The following is a 19,150-nucleotide window of genomic DNA, read 5'->3' as shown; positions in this document are numbered from 1 at the left end:
AAAAAAAACAATTTTTCGTGATTAAGAATTGAGATATTTTAACTTGAAATGAGACAAGGCAATATAAATGTTTAAAATAATTTTTTTTGCATTGTGAATAATCAATTTCTGTACCTTAATACTGTTAGATTCCCCAGAAAACTGTCAAATAGGGCTGTTCAAACTATCTTGTGAAACTGTATACATTTCGCAATTAGTGTTGTCGGTACTGAAATTTTAAAATGATCATTTCCACTAAAATTTGAGCACTGTTGAGCACATTCTTAACGCTTTCACAGGTTCTTAACCCTTTCACGCAACAAGCCCAGAATAGATATGAGCTGCTGGATTTAGGTCATGTTTATTCATAGTTTTCTTCCAAAATACATGAAGGTAAGCAACTGTTTATCTGGCAGAGAAATATAGAAAATATTATAGTAATATAAACAGTATATTACGTGAATAAAGCACATTTATATTAAAAAAATGATTTTTTGAGCATGATTTGCTTGTAGTTATGTGTATTTGAATTTCTGAAACTTAAAATAAATGTTTATTGTTTAAAAGCATGGATAAATTGTGATTTATGACAAGCTCTGTGCACCTCTTTCTGTGCCTCAGCACGCGGCGTCAGGTTTGAATTTTAGCAGTTGATGACGTGCGCTCTGAATGTTCTAATCACACCAGTGTTTCAGGGACCAGCTGAGGCTGATCACACCGGTGTGATTGTACGCGTGAAAGGGTTTATTAGCATTGATTTGCCATTATGTTCACATGCTCAACAGAAATGACTGTGATTGGCCGTGAAGGTCATCAGTTCACTGAACTCACCGCTGTTTACTGAGTGTAAGTATAGATAAAGAGACACTTTATAAGCTGGCATACGAGTGATCTGCTTATGAATCGACTTATCTTAACGGCTTTAAAACGCTCCAGTGTCCCTGTATCTGTGGTTACACTCAGTAAACAGCGGTAAGTTCAGTGAAATGATGACCTTCACGGCCAATCACAGTCATTTCTGTTGAGCACGTGAACACAATGGCAAATCAGCGCTGTTTAAGAATGTGCTCAGCGGTCAAATGTTAGCGGGAAATGGATATTTTTTTATAATTTCAGTACCAATTGGTGCGGAATTCAAGTATCGTGACAACACTAATTGCAATATTTAAATCAGACAAAATATCGCTATATCAGATTTTTCCAATGTCGTGCATCCTTATATTTGATAGCATTTATGAGGATCATTTGGCATCATTTGATGATCATATATTTAGTTTTTTGAGCCAAATTGAGAGATTTCGAAAGAATATTATTTTATATAAAAATCGATGAATCAAAAAATTAAGTCAAATGTATGTAAGACATGTCTTAAAAGTATGTTACATCCCAATTTAAAATAATAACTGATCACACAGTGAATCTGCAGACATGTGCAGAAAATGGAGCTTTGATAAAAAATGCAATGAATATTTCAGCTGCATCAGCCCATGCCTCCAGCAGCGTTTCTCTCTACAATTTCTCCTCATGGAAATGGACTAATTACAGTCAGGAGAAGGACTCCTCATTCAGACTTTTCAGCAGCTTGACTGTATACTGATCTCAAACTAAAGACAGAAACCTTCACCAGCTGACGACTTCTCAGCTGATGAGATCTAGCCAACTAAAGCTGATAATATCTCTTAAGACCACTTCATCTTGCAGAGGGTGAGAATGAGTGATAAGCCTGTGAACTGCACAGTGTGTTGTCAATAATACGGTGGGCCTTCAAAGAGGTTTGAGTGGCATTGACTAACAAGTCTAACATATAGTTAAGGCCTACATATACACCAACACTACAAAGCAATTAGTTGCTTTACTTTAAAACTAAAATGTTTACTAAAAGAACAGTGAGTAAACCTGTTGTAACTTGGAACTGTTACGTTGACAACTTAATTTTTATAATTATGCACATTGTTCATTTACCTTATAATCCCAAGGCAATGGGTTTACTCAATAGTCAACTAATAGTTTTAAAAACAATAGGTTTACTGACTTTTCTTAAGTAAAGTTAATGAATAGCTTTTTACAGTGAATGTTGTTCCACACTCCTAAAATAAATGTTATTTTCTGGCATATGGTTCAATGTAGAACTTTTAAAATTACACAAATTTCTTTTTTTTATTGTTAAAATTGTTCAATATCCTCAGTGTATATGGATTCTAACTAAACAACTCACTATTAATGGTGTCCTACAGCGATTCTCTCTACAAATATTTCTCACCGTGCACACAAGAGTGAAATCACAGGAAACTAGATACATCTTGATTAATTAGCATTGCCAGATCTTGCAGCAAACAGCAAAAAATACCAAACACATAGTAATCTTAAAGCTACCACCAAAAACAAAACTACTCACAATTTTCTCACCCTCAAGTAGTTCAATACACCTTCATGAGTTGTTGGAATCTTGGAAACCTGTAACCATTAACTTCCATAGAAGGAAAAAAGAATACTACACTGTAAAAATGCTGGGTTCCACACAATTCCTTCACGCTGTCCCTTAACTCGTTTTTACAAATGAATGTAGCTTGAACATAAAACTATTAAGTTATCCAAAAAATAAATAAGTAGTTTGAACAAGCAGCAAAAGTCATTTTTGAGTGTATGAAAATCAATAGTTTGCAACATTTCTCAAAATAAATTATTTTGTGTTCAACAGAAGAACGAAACTCAAACAGGTGTGTGATAAGTGCAGGGTGAATAAATACACAGGCTTTTCAGTTTTGGCTGAACTACCCCTAAAGCTCAAATGCATTATCTTAGAAATACATAGGCCACACATTAAAATATCATGATCTGCACCCAGCAAAAAAATACTCAATGAACTGATTTAAGCATATCATTTAAGCTTAACATAAGCATAAATTTTAAATAATTTGAAATAAGTACTGAAGAATTATTTAATTGGAATTTTTAGATCTCTAAATCTCTAAATTTTAAAATGATTCTAAGAACTCAGTCTTAGAAATGAATAAATTAATTTAATTATGTTAATGTTTTAGTACTCTACTAATGGACAGCAGAATCTACAGCATAATTTCAAAGATCAATTTCATATTTGCTCTAGAATTAACCACCACACGTATCATTTATTTCACAAAACACAAATAAAAACTGCTTAAATGTAAAAAAATCTGCTGTTGTTATAGCTAAAATTAGGTCAAACTAAGTATTTCTCGAGGTCAAATCTAGTTTCCACTCTACTACAACCCCATTGTCCTTGAATCAACCTAAACTAACCCAAGAGTCAACAGTCACACACACCTACAAAGCTATCTAAATGAAGACTTTCCATTAATAAATTTTGTTTGAAATACAGTATTAATTTAATTTACAACTGAGAATCCCCCCAAAACAACACCAACTCAATTCTAGGAATATTAAACCCAACGTACCAAACATTTACCATACGCCAATTTAATTATATCACACAACCAAAACTGAATGATAAAAAGCACTTACTGTACAGCTTCCTCGGTCTATGTGTGTGCGTAAATATAAAAAACGTTGCTTTTTAAAGAGACGCTTTCTGTCGTAGTATTTAAACTGACCTAAGCAGCTCTAGAGGAAACTCTTAGCTATGAATAGCAGAATGACCCTCACACACAGCAAGACCACCACGTGCGTCTCTCTCTCTCCTTCTCTCACTCTCCCTCTATCAATCTTTCACTCAGAACCGTCAGTGTATTTCTCTTCTCATTCTCTCCCTTTATTTCTTCTCAAGTGAATCATGGATGTTTTTTTTAGCTGCTGGCTCCAGTATCTATGTGTTTTAGCAGATGTAACTGTGCATGCTGAGAGAGAAGTGGGTCTTTTAAAAATGCATCAAAAAACACATGGTGATACTGGCATCCCACACACACAAAAAAAAATACAAAGCGCACTGTTGCTCTTCTTATCTCTGAAACATAAGCACACAAATCCGATTCAAAGGAGTGCGGGCTGACACTGCTGCGTGTGAAATTCCTGCTAAGCAGCACAGTGGCTGATAGTAGTGCAGCAGATCTGCTCTGTAATATGAGAATTAGACATGCGTGGCTCTGCTGCTCAAACACAATACAGTAATTCACAAAGATAAAGAGGAAAAAAGGGAAAGTTTCTACATGCCGTGCCAGAAAAAACTCACACCGTCACATTTCACATATGCTTACAGTTTAAATATCATGTCTATCATCTGCATTGGTAAGTTACTTCAAAAATGACTAATCAGTAATTACATCATTAAACTGTATTTAATTTAGTTTGATAATTATAAATTCAAAAGCATACAAAACATGCTTTAGCAGTAGTTAATGTGTCTGTGCTCTTTGGATAAGTGATTCATAAAGACAAACAACAAAATCATAAGTCCAAGTAAAAAAGTTTGTAAATTGTTTCACTTATGATTTCGTATAGTTACTTTGTCTAAAATGCAATTATTCACTAATTAATATTACTTCACAATACTACTATAGTCCCTATAAATCTCATCACAGACAACAGAAATTAAACTCTTTAATTATTCAAATTTGAACAGGGCCTTTAAGCTTTTTTAAAATAACATTTAAAGGGCACCTATGATTAAAATGCTGTAGGTATAGTATGTCCACGGTCATATTGGAGTGCTATAAACACAACAAGTCTCTTTTTTAAAATTTACTGATGTTAAAATAAGATTTAAGTCCCAGTGATTTTGAGGCGCACCTCAACATGATGTAGAAGTGCGGTTTTATCCACCCACTGAATTGATTGACAGGTGCCATGTCTCAATAATGACATGTAAACACATGTCCACAGAACATTTTTTTGCAAAGAAACTGAGATTAAACATGTTACAACTCTTTGTGATCAGCTGCACCTCACTATTTATTTTTATAAGTTTAAAACATTTTTAAAACAGAGCATGTTTGTAATAAATTCGCTATGCAATTCTTAACCGCTATAAATCACCACAGCTGCATAGTGTCAGTAAACGCACGTGTGTGTGTGTGTGTTTGTGTACTACAAACGGCATTTGTGTGTGACTCATCATTTCAGAAAGGCTTGAATAGACTTCACCACAAATACATCAAATAAACTAACTTGGTATTTTTGACTAGTGACCTTATTTTAGCTTCATCCGTGTCTGTCTCTATCACTGACTGCTGTTTATCTGACGTAACGCATATCGGGGACGCATAAAACCCTGTAATGCGCGATTCTTTCATATTCACGAGTCCTGCCATTAATCCACTGGTCAGGTAATCAAAAAGTAGGCTACTTGATGTTTAACTATGGGTGGGTCGCTGGTGAATAAGATCAATAGCCATAAATATGCATACTCTCATTTTAAAAACCAAGCAACCATCATCTCACAATGTTTCTCTTTTAAAAGTGCTGCGAATAGGGAATTGAAACTGAAACTGACAGACGCAATGGATAATTTTTCAGCGCTCTAGACAAACTTTTTGCATTGGTGCGCCTTTTTTCTCAGGTGCACCAGAACAAAAGTTTTGAATTGTGTACAATTACATGTAAATATATATATATATATATATATATATATATATATATATATATATATATATATATATATATATATATATATATATATATATATATATATATATATATATATATAAAAGGCTAGAATTTGGCATGGCTAGAATTTGAAAATGAGTTATATTTTTACATCAGCAAAAACATCTTCTTGGTAGTGCACTTGTTTAATAAAAATCAACATGCAATAAAGTGCCATAAAAAAACTATAGTGCACAATTTGTATTTACAAGTAAAACTAAATATTATACTCGGCCTATGCCTAAATTGATATTTTAAATTACACTGATTAAACTGAATAACTATTCATTACACTAAATAACTAAATTAGGTTAAATAATCTTATTTTTTATTAAAACAAATGTGATTTAGCAATGCCGCGCCACTGACAAGCCAACAAAGCAACCTCACGGCAACCGCAGTGAACACTTTTTCTGAAGTTCAGCTCTTCTTTTTTGCATTTGATTATTATGCATTTAATGTAAAAAAATCAATAATGAGCAGGTCTTTTATCACTGAAGCCGCTCTGTCTTCCAAAACCGAAAGTTGCTTCGTCTGTCTGGCAATATTTCGGCTTTTAATCGAATGAAAAGTTAATTTAGATGAGCCAATATTCAAAACATTGCAGTGAAGTAACTGTGACGTGCAGCCACACATCGAATGTGAGGTCTGATCTCATCTCTCTGCTGTCATCCAGATAGGTAGACGCCACACAAGTCAAGTCGCAAAACGGAGGCTTGTACCAGCTGACAGTTAGAATAGCTAAAGCCTTTACGAAATCTGTCAAAATACAGCACTGAAATTAACAGGCATAAATTTCTTTGAGCCAAAAAGTTCGAGAAAACTCTGGACAAATAAAAAGTGTGAAAGTGTGCGTGTAAATGTTTATGCCTGCAGCTGTGTGTGTGTTTGTGTGTATGTGTGCATGTGTGCGTACGTGTGCGTGTGCTTCTGGCTCACAGATGGGAAATATGCTGATCACATGGTGGGTCTGGCAGTGCTTGTCTTCAAAGTGAAGGCTAACCTCTCTCCATACTTGGGCTGCAGAAAGTACAACCAATGAGAGAGCTGCATTCACACTCAGCCCACAGAGAGACAGACAGGAAGAGCGAGACATACAGAACCAGGAGCACAGATTGCTCATTCGCTGTCATTACAATTCACATTCAAGAATCAGCTTCAAATCTGAGACACTAATCTTCTGCAAAGCTGGATCATTTAATCTTTTTTTCTGATTATGAGAAAGAGTTGAGATATTAGAGGATTACACACAAACAGACACACACACACACATAGACACAGTGTTCTATTATTAATAAAATAATCTATCTATTATTTTGTGGGCTGGGAAAGTCCTGCAATGCATTATGTCACAGAAATGAAAGCCAGTGGAAAAGGGAGTGAGACCATGCAGAACAAACAGCTGTTGTGACAAATGGAACGCTATACTAAACTCATGACACACAACATGTCACACACACAATCTAAATGTTTTAGTTCTGTAAAAGCGCTCTCTGTTTGAATATATCTAACCCACAGCTCTTGAAAAACATGAGATAAACAAAGTGTGCGGAGCAAATATCACAGTAAGTTCATCCTTCAACTTTGAATGAAACTTCTGAATGAATATCTGCAGAAAACTGCAACTAAACATTAAGGTCTTCTTTTCTCAAGTTATTTACCAATAGCAATTCTAGAGTCCTCTTTTGTTTCATGGAGAAAGCTCACACATTGCTGATATCTTGTCAGTCCTCTATTATAAAGTCTTCTGAAGTGCGTGTCTGTAGTGTGTGATCTCATGTCATATAAAGGCACCAATCAAACCCCTCACTACCAGCAGCACGCATCTGGAGTGGATCAACCAAAAAAATCCAAACATTTCCTATTAGGCTAATATATACATTTATTCATTCGTTTAATAATTTTCGCCACAGCAGAATGAACCACCAACTATTCCAGCATATGTTTTACGCAGTGGATGCCCTTCCAGCCACAACCCAGTACTTGGAAACACCCTATGCACATTCACACACACTCATACACTTAAGCCAATTTAGTTCATCCAAATCACCTATAGCGCATGTCTTTGGACTGGGGGAAACCGGAGCACCCGGACGAAACAGGGAAAAATGCAAACTCCACACAGAAATGCCAGCTGGCCCAGTCAGAACGCGAACCAGCAAACTTCTTGCTGTGAGGTGACAATGCTAACTACTAAGCCACCGTGCCACCCATTGGCCCAATACATTAGTAATATAATTTAATATTACCAACATGATATTGCAAAATAGGTCCATATCAATATAGTGGCCAATGTGTTGTGCATCATTAAAAAATTATGTCACTATTTGCTCAACGTCATGTGCTCTTCCGAACTCATCAAACATTCAGAACACAACTAAACATATATAAACAAATGCTCATAAATGTATCTGTCAGTGTTTCAAACTATTATATTTAGTTTTCAAAATCACACAAGTGACAATTTCACAGCTGTCACATCCATAACGAAAAAGTGTCACATCCATAACCACACTTTTTTCCTATAAATGCAAAAATGTCAAATAAAATCAATAATTTTTCTTCTATAGTGAGCCGACTCATATCTGTTTGATTAGCATTGTTTCTTTTGGGTTGAGCAGCTTAATTTGACAGAATTTCTACAAAGTATGTTGTATACTGTAAACTCGCAAACTTTTTTGTCACATCCATAACGCATGTTTATTTTCCTCATTTAAATTATAAGAAATGTTTACAGATTGATATTTTTCTGATCCCATAACTTTGTGGTTAGTTGTTTTGGAAAATATAAACAGATGTTTCAATATAATGCTAATGTACCGTTCTATATGAATTTATGTTCTGAGTTTTTACTGCAAATGTCACATCCATAACGCTGGAATTGCTCATATCCATATAAATCGTGCAGTGGAACCCAAGTCTTTTGAAGAGAAAGGGTCACTTTAGATCAGGGGTCACCAATCACAGTCCTGGAGGGCCGGTGTCCCTGCAGGGTTTAGCTCCAACTTGCCTCAACACACCTGCTTGATTGTTTCAAGAATACCTAGTAAGACCTTGATTAGCTTGTTCAGGTGTGTTTGATTAGGGTTGGAGCTAAAATCTGCAGGACTCCGGCCCTCCAGGAACAAGTTTGGTGACCCCTGCTTTAGATGAGAGATTTTTTTTAAATCATATATAAAAATTATAAGCTTATTGTCGACAGAATTTAAACTTTATCATGCAAGCAAGTTCAAGTGTATTTGCAAGACGCAGAAGAAACAACAACATTAGCTATGTTTCCATCCAAAGAAACAAATTAAATTTATGTGCAAAACTGGAATATCACATAAAAGACGTGCAAATAAAGCACCATTTCCATCCATTGAGTCAAAGAGAACAAAATCTTCACATCCTGATTAAATGGAATTTGCTGAGGCAGGAGAAGCTGAGTGAATCTTTTCCTTATTTAATAAATTACTTGTGCCTCAGAACACAATACACAAGCAATGAATGCGTGGTGGTATTTGAAGGCGTGAGACGCAGAGCACATACACTCTTAACAATTCTAGAGGTAATAACACTAATACTGAAACGGTTAAAGCATTTTACAATTACCAAAACAACATTTCAGATGCTTTACGATGTGCTCAGCCTGCTGATTCATTCATTCACACATATTTTTATCATCGCGTGATCTCTTAAAACAAAATCGCATGGCTTTTTTTAATGCACATCCTGGAATTTGTTCGATAAAGTTGTTTCCACGTAGTTTATGCGCAATTTTCTCATCAAATAAAAAGTTTGTCCTACTCAGTTATGCGCATTGGTTTTTTATGTGCATTTTCAAAATTGATGCACATCTTGGCGTTTTCATCAAGTGTGCATAAAAATTGGTGGATGGAAACAGCAAATGACAAATACAATAAGCTTAATTGTACCAGTATGGTTTGTTCTTACTTGTCAGGCTGAGCTTCTGTTTATGTTTGCTGATCAAGGCTTAAACAGGAAAAAGACATGAAAAAAAGATCTCATTGGAAGTCTTGGATTAAATCACTCACTTTTATATAGATCTATTTTTTTGATGTGAAGTGACAGAGTTTTAACTTTTAAAGGAGGGACAGAAACCTGTGATTTCATTCAAAATATCTTAATTTGTGTTCAGTAGAGCATTAATCTAAAAGGCTAAAACAACATAAGGAAAAGTAAAAACTAGCACAGATTTTTTTATCGAGTAAACTACCCCGTTAATTTAATGCTAATTCATTAAAATGTACAAAAAAAATGCTTATTATTTATTAATTTTCCTTCAGCTTAGTCCCTTATTTATCAGGGGTCACCACTGCGGAATGAACCACCGAGTCACGACTATTCCAATAGTATCTGGATGCAGCCTTTATGATGCAAGCTGAGATTGCATTACTCATCAATGCAATGTCAGACACAATGCACTCAATGGAGTGAGTGACGTCACTGTGAGGGGTAGGGTTAGGGGTGGGGTTAGGTGAGCACATTAAAAAGCATTGGATGCAGCTCAGATTGCACTGCATCAGGCTTGCATCCAGACTCCTTTCGACTATTCTGGCATATGTTTTACGCAGCAGATGCCATTCCAGCCGCAACCCAGTACTTGGAATCACCCACACACTCTGACATTCACACACACACTCATATACTACAGCCAATTTAGTTCATCCAGTTTGCATACAGCACGTCCTTGGACTGAAGGGGAAACCAGAGCTCCCAGAGGAAACCAACACGAACACTGAGAGAACAAGCAAACTCCACATAGAAATGCCAACTGACTTAGCTGGTACTCAGCAACTTTCTTGCTGTGAGACGAGCCACCGTGCTCCCCAAATTTTTATTATTATTAAAATTAAAACTAAAAGAAAAATAACACACACACACACATTTAAATGAAACAAAAATATATATAGTGTTTATTACTATTATTATTTATTTATTTGTTTGTTTATTTATTTATTTTCATTTTTGAGAGGTCAAACTGGATATTTGTCCCTTATAATTCCATCATAACATGTAGTCTAATTCTAGGAATTGTGTCTCATAATAACGCTGACTTTTGAATACCCTTTATAACTCCATCAGCTGCTCAATCAGATTTAGGGATTAATTTTTTGGATTGAGGACTGCAGTATAAAAATCTTGTTGAATAAATGTCCTATTCTACATAGTCTGTCAGGCCATCGGAGCAGCTGTTGAACTATTCATGGACTCCCCGAAGGAAAGAGAGCTAAAGCAAGCTGATCTATAGATAGACTGAGCTACTGACAAGAACATCTACATATGTATCAATAATCAAAGAAAAGACAATCTCAGAACTGCAATCCAAGAAATTTGACTATGTGAGAGACTTTATAACCAGAATCACTGATCAAAGTCTAAATGCAATTCAGCAATTCATGTATAACAGCTCAATAAATGTGAATTAGTGAACATTTTTTCTTGTATAACTCCCTCTGCCACCTTTACAAATGTACAACATAATGTCTCAGAGGAATCTTTGACTCGAGAACACATACAGATCTGTTTGGGTGTTAAAGAATGAAGCTATTAAAGAGAAACAAAAGCAAATGTCCGACGATGACTCTGTCACAAAATCATCAATGCATTCACATTATTAAAAAATATCAGAAAGAAAAATAATTCACCTACAGAGAAAATCATTACATTAAATGATAAATTATGTTAGATGGAAAACTAATGCAGTTTTTTTTTCAGTACCCTAGTGCAGCTACTTATTAAATTCACTATGAAAAAGCATTCAGCCGACTTCCTTACATCTAGCTTATTTAAAAGGATGGTTCGTGATTATGAAAATGAAAATGTGCTGTTAATTTACTCACTCTCAGGCCATCTAAGATGTGATGGCTTTTTTTCAGCAAAACAGTAAAGTAAAACAGTAAAACACTCCACTTTAGGAAAACAGGCTGATCAACTCCCCTACAGTTAAACTGTTATGTTTAACTATTTTTGAATCCATTCAGCTGATCTTCAGATCTGGCAGGAGCACTTTTAGCTTAGCTTAGCATAGATCATTGAAACAGATTAGACCTCTAGCATCACTCTCAAAAAAAGTTTTGATCATTTTCCTATGTAAGGGTTAACTCTTCTGTAGTTACACTGTGTACTAAGAGCAACAGAACATTTTTAGTTATTTTCTAGGTCGATATGATTTGGAACTATAGCCGTGCATCAATGGATTTGCTCTTCAGTGTTTGAACTTTCACCACTGAAATTTCAACCACACTGAACTGAACTAAACTGAACCTCAGCGCTGAAATCTGAACTTTACTAGAACTTCAATGTTAAGCTGCTTTGACACAATCTACATGGTAAAAATCACTATATAAATAAACATGAATTAAATTGAACTATATTGTCACTCAGGTGTAATAATCAATGAACTTTACGGATGTAATATGGCTGGTACAATGAGCGTGCTCAGGTCATGCTCCATGTGCAAGCGGGTGGTCACATAGGAAGTTAGCTGGATGGGGACAACTTTCGGGTGCTGCGTAATATCATTGTGACTGTTGCAGCCTAAGAAATAGCAACTTTTCATTTTCCGTTGGTCTTCGTACACAATGTAACTACAAAAAATGATTTTTGAGAGAGATGCTAATAGTCTGATCTGTTTCAATTATCTATGCTAAGCTATGAGAGCTCTCACCAGACCCGGAGCACAGTTATTTTATGCTATTTTTTAACCCTTTAAAAGTTCAAGTAATTTAATAGTACAAGATCACTGAACTTGTTTTTAGTTTTTTTTTTTTATTGTTACTGTGTCCTTAAGCCTGTTTCACACTGCACATGACTGCACGTTTTTTTCGGCGTCCATGTTATCCGATTACAGCTTTCATAGTGCATAGTGCTGGACAATGTATACACACGAGGCAAATGCTCTGCCTGCGCACTGCTCTCGCGTGTGGTGTAAAACAGTTACTGCTTTTACGCTGCCTCTCGGCCAGGTCACTGTTCTCAATTGACTTACCTGATTAAATAATGGTTGTTATTATTATATTATTCATGTATTTAACATATTTAATACATTAATAATAATAATAATAATAATAATAATAATAATAATATTGAAGGGTTTCATAACAATACAACAGAAAGTTAAGCTACTTTTTATTATGATAGTGAGGTGCTACACCGTGTGTATGTCATTATATAAAATTGCATTAAATATAAGATTATGAACCATTTTTGTTTAAGAAAAATAATGTACATCAGCATCCCAAATGTAATAACTGTGTTGCTGCTTCCAGTCCTAAAATTTTCAAGAGGTTCTTCCAGAAAAAGAAAAGTGAGTATTGTGTCCTTTATTAATTTAGCTCTTTTTCAAAAAGCTGGTCACCTTTGACTTGCATTACATGAATCACGAAGGACCACGGTTTCAACTAAAACTCTTCTTTATTGTTCAAATGAAGTGGAAAAAATGCCACCTACTGTACATCTTAGCCATAAGGGTGAATACATTTAGATTTTAATTTCTTTATGGCTTAGTCCCTTTATTAATCAGGCGTCACCACAGTAGAATGAACCTCCAACTTATCCATCATATGTTTTACACAGCGGATGCCCTTCCAGTTGCAACAAATCACTGAGAAACATCAATACACTCTCATTCACACACATACACTACGGACAATTTAGCGTACCCAATTCACCTGTACTGTATGTCTTCGGACTTGTGGGGGAAACCGGAGCACCAGGAGGAAACCCACGCCAACATGGGGAGAACATGCAAAGTCCACACAGAAATGCCAACTGACCCAGCCAATGCTCGAACCAGGGACCTTCTTGCTGTGAGGCAACAGCGATGCCCACTGTGCTACCCTTAGTTACACTTTTACAAGGTAAAAGAATAAAGAGACTCTAGAAGGCTAGCGTACGGACTGAAATGGGCTTGGTCATGTTTGAACTCTTTCATAGTTAAACCACACCCAAATCATTCAATTATGAGTTTAAAAGTGGAGCAGCACATAATACGAAACATCTATTCAACGCCGGAAAGGAGATTTGGTAAGGACTCACAATAGAAACAGATATCAGGTTCAGAAGATGTGAAATATGAGGCAGGCTCTTTTATATTTTAGCCTATTGTGTCATGTTACTGTGTTGTGATGGGATGTCTCATTTTGATAGGTTACCACAGCAACAGGTGTTATTGTGGGGTGTGGCAACCATCCTCAATAGGCAAAGATTATAATTATATAATGTATAATTACTGTAAAAAGAAGAATCTTCCCTTTTAAATAATCAGATATCAGGGCATTCAAACTATATGAATGCAACAAAACAAGAAGTTTAAATATCTATCCTATTTCTTGAGAGGGAAGGCTAACATGACCACAAAAGCCAAAGATGCTGAATAGACTGTCTTTATGAATAAGAGAAAAAGAGAAGGAAATGAAAACAGCATAACCTCAGACCACTAGACTGCCAAAATTCCAAACATTCCAGTCTCCAGAGCGTGTCTGCTGCTCATATTCCACAAGACTCAATATACGTCCCACAATAATATACAGAACATGTAATGCAAAACTTGATTAAACCGATTGTTCACACAAAATTCTGTCATCATTTACTCCTTTTACTTATTCCAAACTGTGTTGACTTTCTATCTCTTGAACACAAAAGAAAATATCTAAAATATATACAAGACATTTTGAAGAGAGCTGAAAATCTGTAACCATTGACTTCCCTGTTTGTTTTTCTTATGGATGTCAATGGTTACAGATTTTAAGCCGTGAAGCAGTTCTTTATGAAGCAGCTCATAAAGGCTTGTATAGCCATTTGAGGATAAGTAAATAGGGAGTAAACCTTAAATCCTGGGTAAACTAACCCTTTAATCATATCTATATATTTAGCATTATCATTATTCTCCATATAACAATAGTACGTGAATCTGTCTGATGAAACCTAAAACTATTTATATCTAGTGACAAATATAATTCCCTAACATGTTAAAATCCAAACATATGCCCATCTGCATAATCAAAACGAGGCCAAATTAAGTGTGTTATGAGGTCTTCTTGAATCCAGACCTGTTGCATAACCATGTCCTGTTCTTTAAACCTTTAATAGACCAAGTGAACACACTTTTGACATCAAACTAATTTGTTTGCTAAATAAGTGTTCGCTATCCCCTGTCTGTGACAGTTAAATGGCTAAAAATGAAGTTAAATGGCTAGTTCAGGATGTCTGCACATAATTTGTGTTGGCCAGTGATCTGGACGAGCAAACAGGAGGTTAAACAACAAGGAGGGATGACACCACATGCCTTGGACAAGGGCTGCATTGTTTCTCTATCCGATTCCGTTGTGTATTAGCTAATTAACTAACAAAAGAGCACGCGACGCTCCGACAAGCGTCTGCAAACGCACGCATCACCGCCCCTCTCTTTGTGTTCACAACCATAGGCTGTAAAACAATCCTCAGCTCAACTTCAGGCATTGAAATGCCACAGTGGTACGAATGAAATCGTGTGGATAATATAATTATCTACATGTTCAAAAAGAAGATTTTCGTATAACATCAGATTTTCAACACGCAAATGTGGAAGCGCTCTCTTCAGCGCTCGTAATTTGATTCGTTCTTTTGAGTCGGATCTTGTCAGTGAATCGATCGAGCCGGTTCACACAACCAGTCTAAACGATTCGATCGGTCCAAACGATTCCAGAGCCAACAAATCACTATATTTAAAGGGCCAGTTCACACAAAAACAAAAATTGCTGTTCATTTATAAGCACTTTAAGAGTAAAAAGTACACTGAGGTCTTCTGAACTGAATAGATTGGAATGTAACATTTACAGCATACTCTAATGCAATTGTTATTAAGACAGCCTGGAACTCCTGTCACACAATTAAATAGAAATGTATTTTTTAGACTTAAATGTGAGCTTGAACTGTTTGTTTGAAGGAGCAAACACAAAGTCCCCATGAACCGGAAACTGCAACCTTTTTTTTTTTTTTTTTTTGTACTGTATGATGCAGTTCGTAGAGAAACGGAATATTAAATGACAAAACAGTGGGTGGGGCTTATTTTTTCTTCTGTGGGCTAAATAGATGTGGTGAGGCATTTCATTTAGAAAGATAGGGAAAAGTGTTTGGGTAGAGTCATTACAACCTAACATACACTTCCACCTCACCATTTCTGTTTGTTGTCAAAACTCACAGTTGGACCAGCTGATTACATATGTTAGTCATGCCCATTTGCTAAGGAATGCATAATCTTTCAAATAAAGTTTAAGAAAAAAATGTTTGCCCTTCTAATCTTTAACTGAAATCTGAAGACTGTTTTTTAGTTAAACTCAGATTACGTCTATTTTTGTCAGTGGGCGTGGCTAACATATTTGACTACACTGCTCCAAGTGTCAGTTTTGACAACAAACAGAAACGGTGAGGAGGAGGCGTCTGTTAGATTGTAATAACTCTCCCCAAACACTTATCCCCATCTTTCGGAATGAAATGCCTACTTTACTGCATCCTTTCAGCTCACAGTGGAAAAACAAGCTCCACCCACTGTTTTGTCATTTAATATTCGGGTTTTTTTAATATTGCGTCACAGTACGAAAAAAATAACAGTCGCAGCTTCCGGTTCATGGGGACTTTAAGGACCGGTAGCTTTTGACTTGCATTTTATCAAACAAGGACCACATTTTCAGTTAAAAGTCCTCTTTGAAGTTCAGTTAAAATCTTGGTAGACCTGATGATTAGTACATTAACATAAAAAAATGTGTTATAGAGGGAACTCTTTTTCACGGTTTTTGAACTGTATGAAGATTAAAAAATGTTGAACTTGAGTCTTTAAAAAATTTTGAAATTATTCTGCTGTTCTCTGTCTAAGACCTGTTTATTAATTAGGCTTGAGCAAATAAATTCTCTACTTAATCCCAGAGGTCTCACTTTATTTTCCTGTACTGTGCCGGTGTTCTACCTTTTTAGTTTGTCCTACCTCACATACAAAAAGTAGGTAGCACAATTGATGATGAAATATACTACCAAATATATACCATATATTTAAATATAAGGGCAACAGGGTGGTGCAGTGGGTAGCGATGTCGCCTCACAGCAAGAAGGTCGGTGGTTCGAGCCCCAGCTGGGTCAGTTGGAATTTCTGTGTGGCATTTGCATGTTCTATCCATGTTTGCGTGGGTTTCCTCCGGGTGCTCCGGTTTCCCCCACAGTCCAAAGACATGTGCAGTAGGTGAATTGGGTAAGATAAATTTTCCGTAGTGTATATGTGTATGTCCTGGTCCTCCAGATTGGGGGTTGAGCGTTGGGCTAACAACTCACCTCATAAAAACTAGATGTTACGAAACACCAATATAGTGCGGCTGAATATCAACTGCGAAATAAATGGCACTGGGAGTAAGTAAGTAAGACTAAGTATTTGAATATATGAAATATGATAACAGCGCAAGTTTTATGTAAAGTGGTGTGATATGAGGCTGTAATATTGCCCAAACCCACCCACCCAATCTCTAACCCCAACATCAGAACCATTCAAAAACAATGTTGGTAGCATGATCTGACAGGTGGGATAAAATGTCAGGACACCGGCAAAGCCATGCATACTTGTACAATGGATAACAGTTTAAACCCCAACAGTTACTCAGTGGATAAATATAGCCAAATATAGCCTTCTCTATCAAAAAGGGCTGTGCGATTAATCGAAATTGAATCGCAATTTGAAATTGCGATTAGTTAATCGCAAAAGGCTGCAATATAGAATATATATGTATATATGTAAACAAGAATAACGAATAACATCCGAGGTGAAGTGATTCAAAACCAGTCTCCTATGCGTCCGTAAATCAAACTTATTAAACTTTCTACTAGGCATCAGAGACATAGTGTTGGTTGTCGTGAACTATGCCACATTACACGAGAAGAAAAAATTGAATCTTGTGTCACTACGTCCATTTATCGTTAACGACCCTCCATGACACCCTACGTCTAGGAAATCGTGCTGAAATTGTGTGATCTGACCAGGACTAGCCAATTGAGTGAGCACACTTTTATTCTGCCCAATCAGAATTGCGCAACTGAACTACGCCCACAATAAAAAAACAAACAGGAAAGCGCTGACAAGTGGGATTATGGTGTCTGCTGCTTCAGAAGCATTAATAAACAAATTCATATCAAAGAAAAACAGCATTTGTAATATGAGAATATTTTGCTTTCAAAGTCACAGACACAGAACAAAAATTGTTGCAAAATTGATGCCACGGCTTACAGATTATTGAGCAAAAGTTGAATTACTGTAAATAAAGATCAGTTTGAAGCTTAGATTAAATCATAAATCAAATCGCAATCGGAATATCTAAAAAAAAAAAAAAAAATTGCAATTAGATATTTTTTTCCTAAATCGCACAGCCCTACTATCACACTAAAAACAAAACTTTTTTTTTCTAGAAATGAGACTACCCACATAGTAAACAAGTAAATTCACATCAACTAAAGTTGGGTCAACAGTTCTTAGCATGGCAAGTTTCTGTGCTGTACTTCTTTTTTTATTCTTAATTTAATTTAACATTACTTGTGTCCTATTTATTTTTATTATTATCATCTTCATCACCATCATCATCATCATCATCATGTTGTTGTTGTCTTTTCCTGTTTGTTTTGCAGAGTGCATAGAGTGGATATTTTCAGACTGGTCTTAACCCTGCTATAAAAATATCAAAGACACTTAACTGATGTTCATGATCAAGTGTTCATGATCGACACAAGCGTTTGGCGGGAACAGAGAGTTTGACTGATAGGGAAAAACATTAACAAGCCAAGTACAAGAAATTACACAAATTATCCGTACTGAATGGTGAGAGAGGCACATAGACCAAACCATCATGAATGTAGAGCATGTAATAGTGGACAACGCAACACGTGTTTACTGTTTATTTGCGTATGCCACTATGGAATGGCAGAAACCACGTGAGGACGTTCCAAAGACGAACTGTTCAAAAGAACCGACTCCCGGGAATGAGTTGGAGTTCCCACCACTACTCTTGCAACGAGCACGCATAAGAATAAATCCTCTCAGACGTGTCATGATCAATAGATTTATGTTAAACTGAGCATGCAAGATGAGGCTGAGCATTGAAGCATCCATTTACATTTTATCTTTGATTTATGTATTATAACGCATGATTCTATGGTTTTCACGTTATTCAATACAACAAATAGGAATAGGAAGTAATATAAATCCGGCCAAGAATAAAGTATAATAGCACAAACCTCAGTGGTGTGAATGTCGCGTCCACACAGCTGTTATCTGGAGGCGTGTATGGCTCTCTCCGCGCTGTCTTCAGATAGGAAACCAGGCTCTCGACCAATCAGAACGCCCGACACATATGCATATACGTAGGAGTTGAGAGAATGAGTTCTATTGGACATTTCTTTTAAGAAGATTTGCATACACACTGTTGTAATGTTGATAAATAAACTGCGATGTTCAACGATGACACAAGATTTGGCAACGTCTTTGTGTTCCCGTGCACAATGAAATAAAGTAAGAAAGAAGAAATTGTATCCCTCTATTAGTGTCCCTCAACCTTTTTGACTCCAGGGCCCCCCATTG

The 19,150-nt window shown here is 36.1% G+C and overlaps 1 protein-coding gene across 3 annotated transcripts in view; it reads right to left on the bottom strand.

The window, feature by feature from the left end:
• Positions 1-3,609, bottom strand: part of acsl1a (acyl-CoA synthetase long chain family member 1a) — a 33,072-nt gene extending 29,463 nt beyond the window's left edge. For 2 of the 3 annotated variants that reach the window (XM_056460882.1, XM_056460890.1), the window contains exon 1: positions 3,481-3,609. The gene's annotated coding sequence lies outside the window, so the exon portion shown is untranslated. Of the gene's footprint in view, positions 1-2,374; positions 2,447-3,480 lie in introns of all 3 variants that reach the window. The other variant, XM_056460897.1, reaches the window with a different exon arrangement.
• Between the last annotated feature and the right edge of the window lie 15,541 nt (positions 3,610-19,150).

This window comes from Danio aesculapii, chromosome 1 (assembly GCF_903798145.1).
Source record: "Danio aesculapii chromosome 1, fDanAes4.1, whole genome shotgun sequence".
In the NCBI taxonomy this organism is placed as follows: domain Eukaryota; kingdom Metazoa; phylum Chordata; class Actinopteri; order Cypriniformes; family Danionidae; genus Danio; species Danio aesculapii.
Note: the sequence above shows the minus strand (reverse complement) of the source record. Positions and strands in the feature narration are given on the sequence as shown.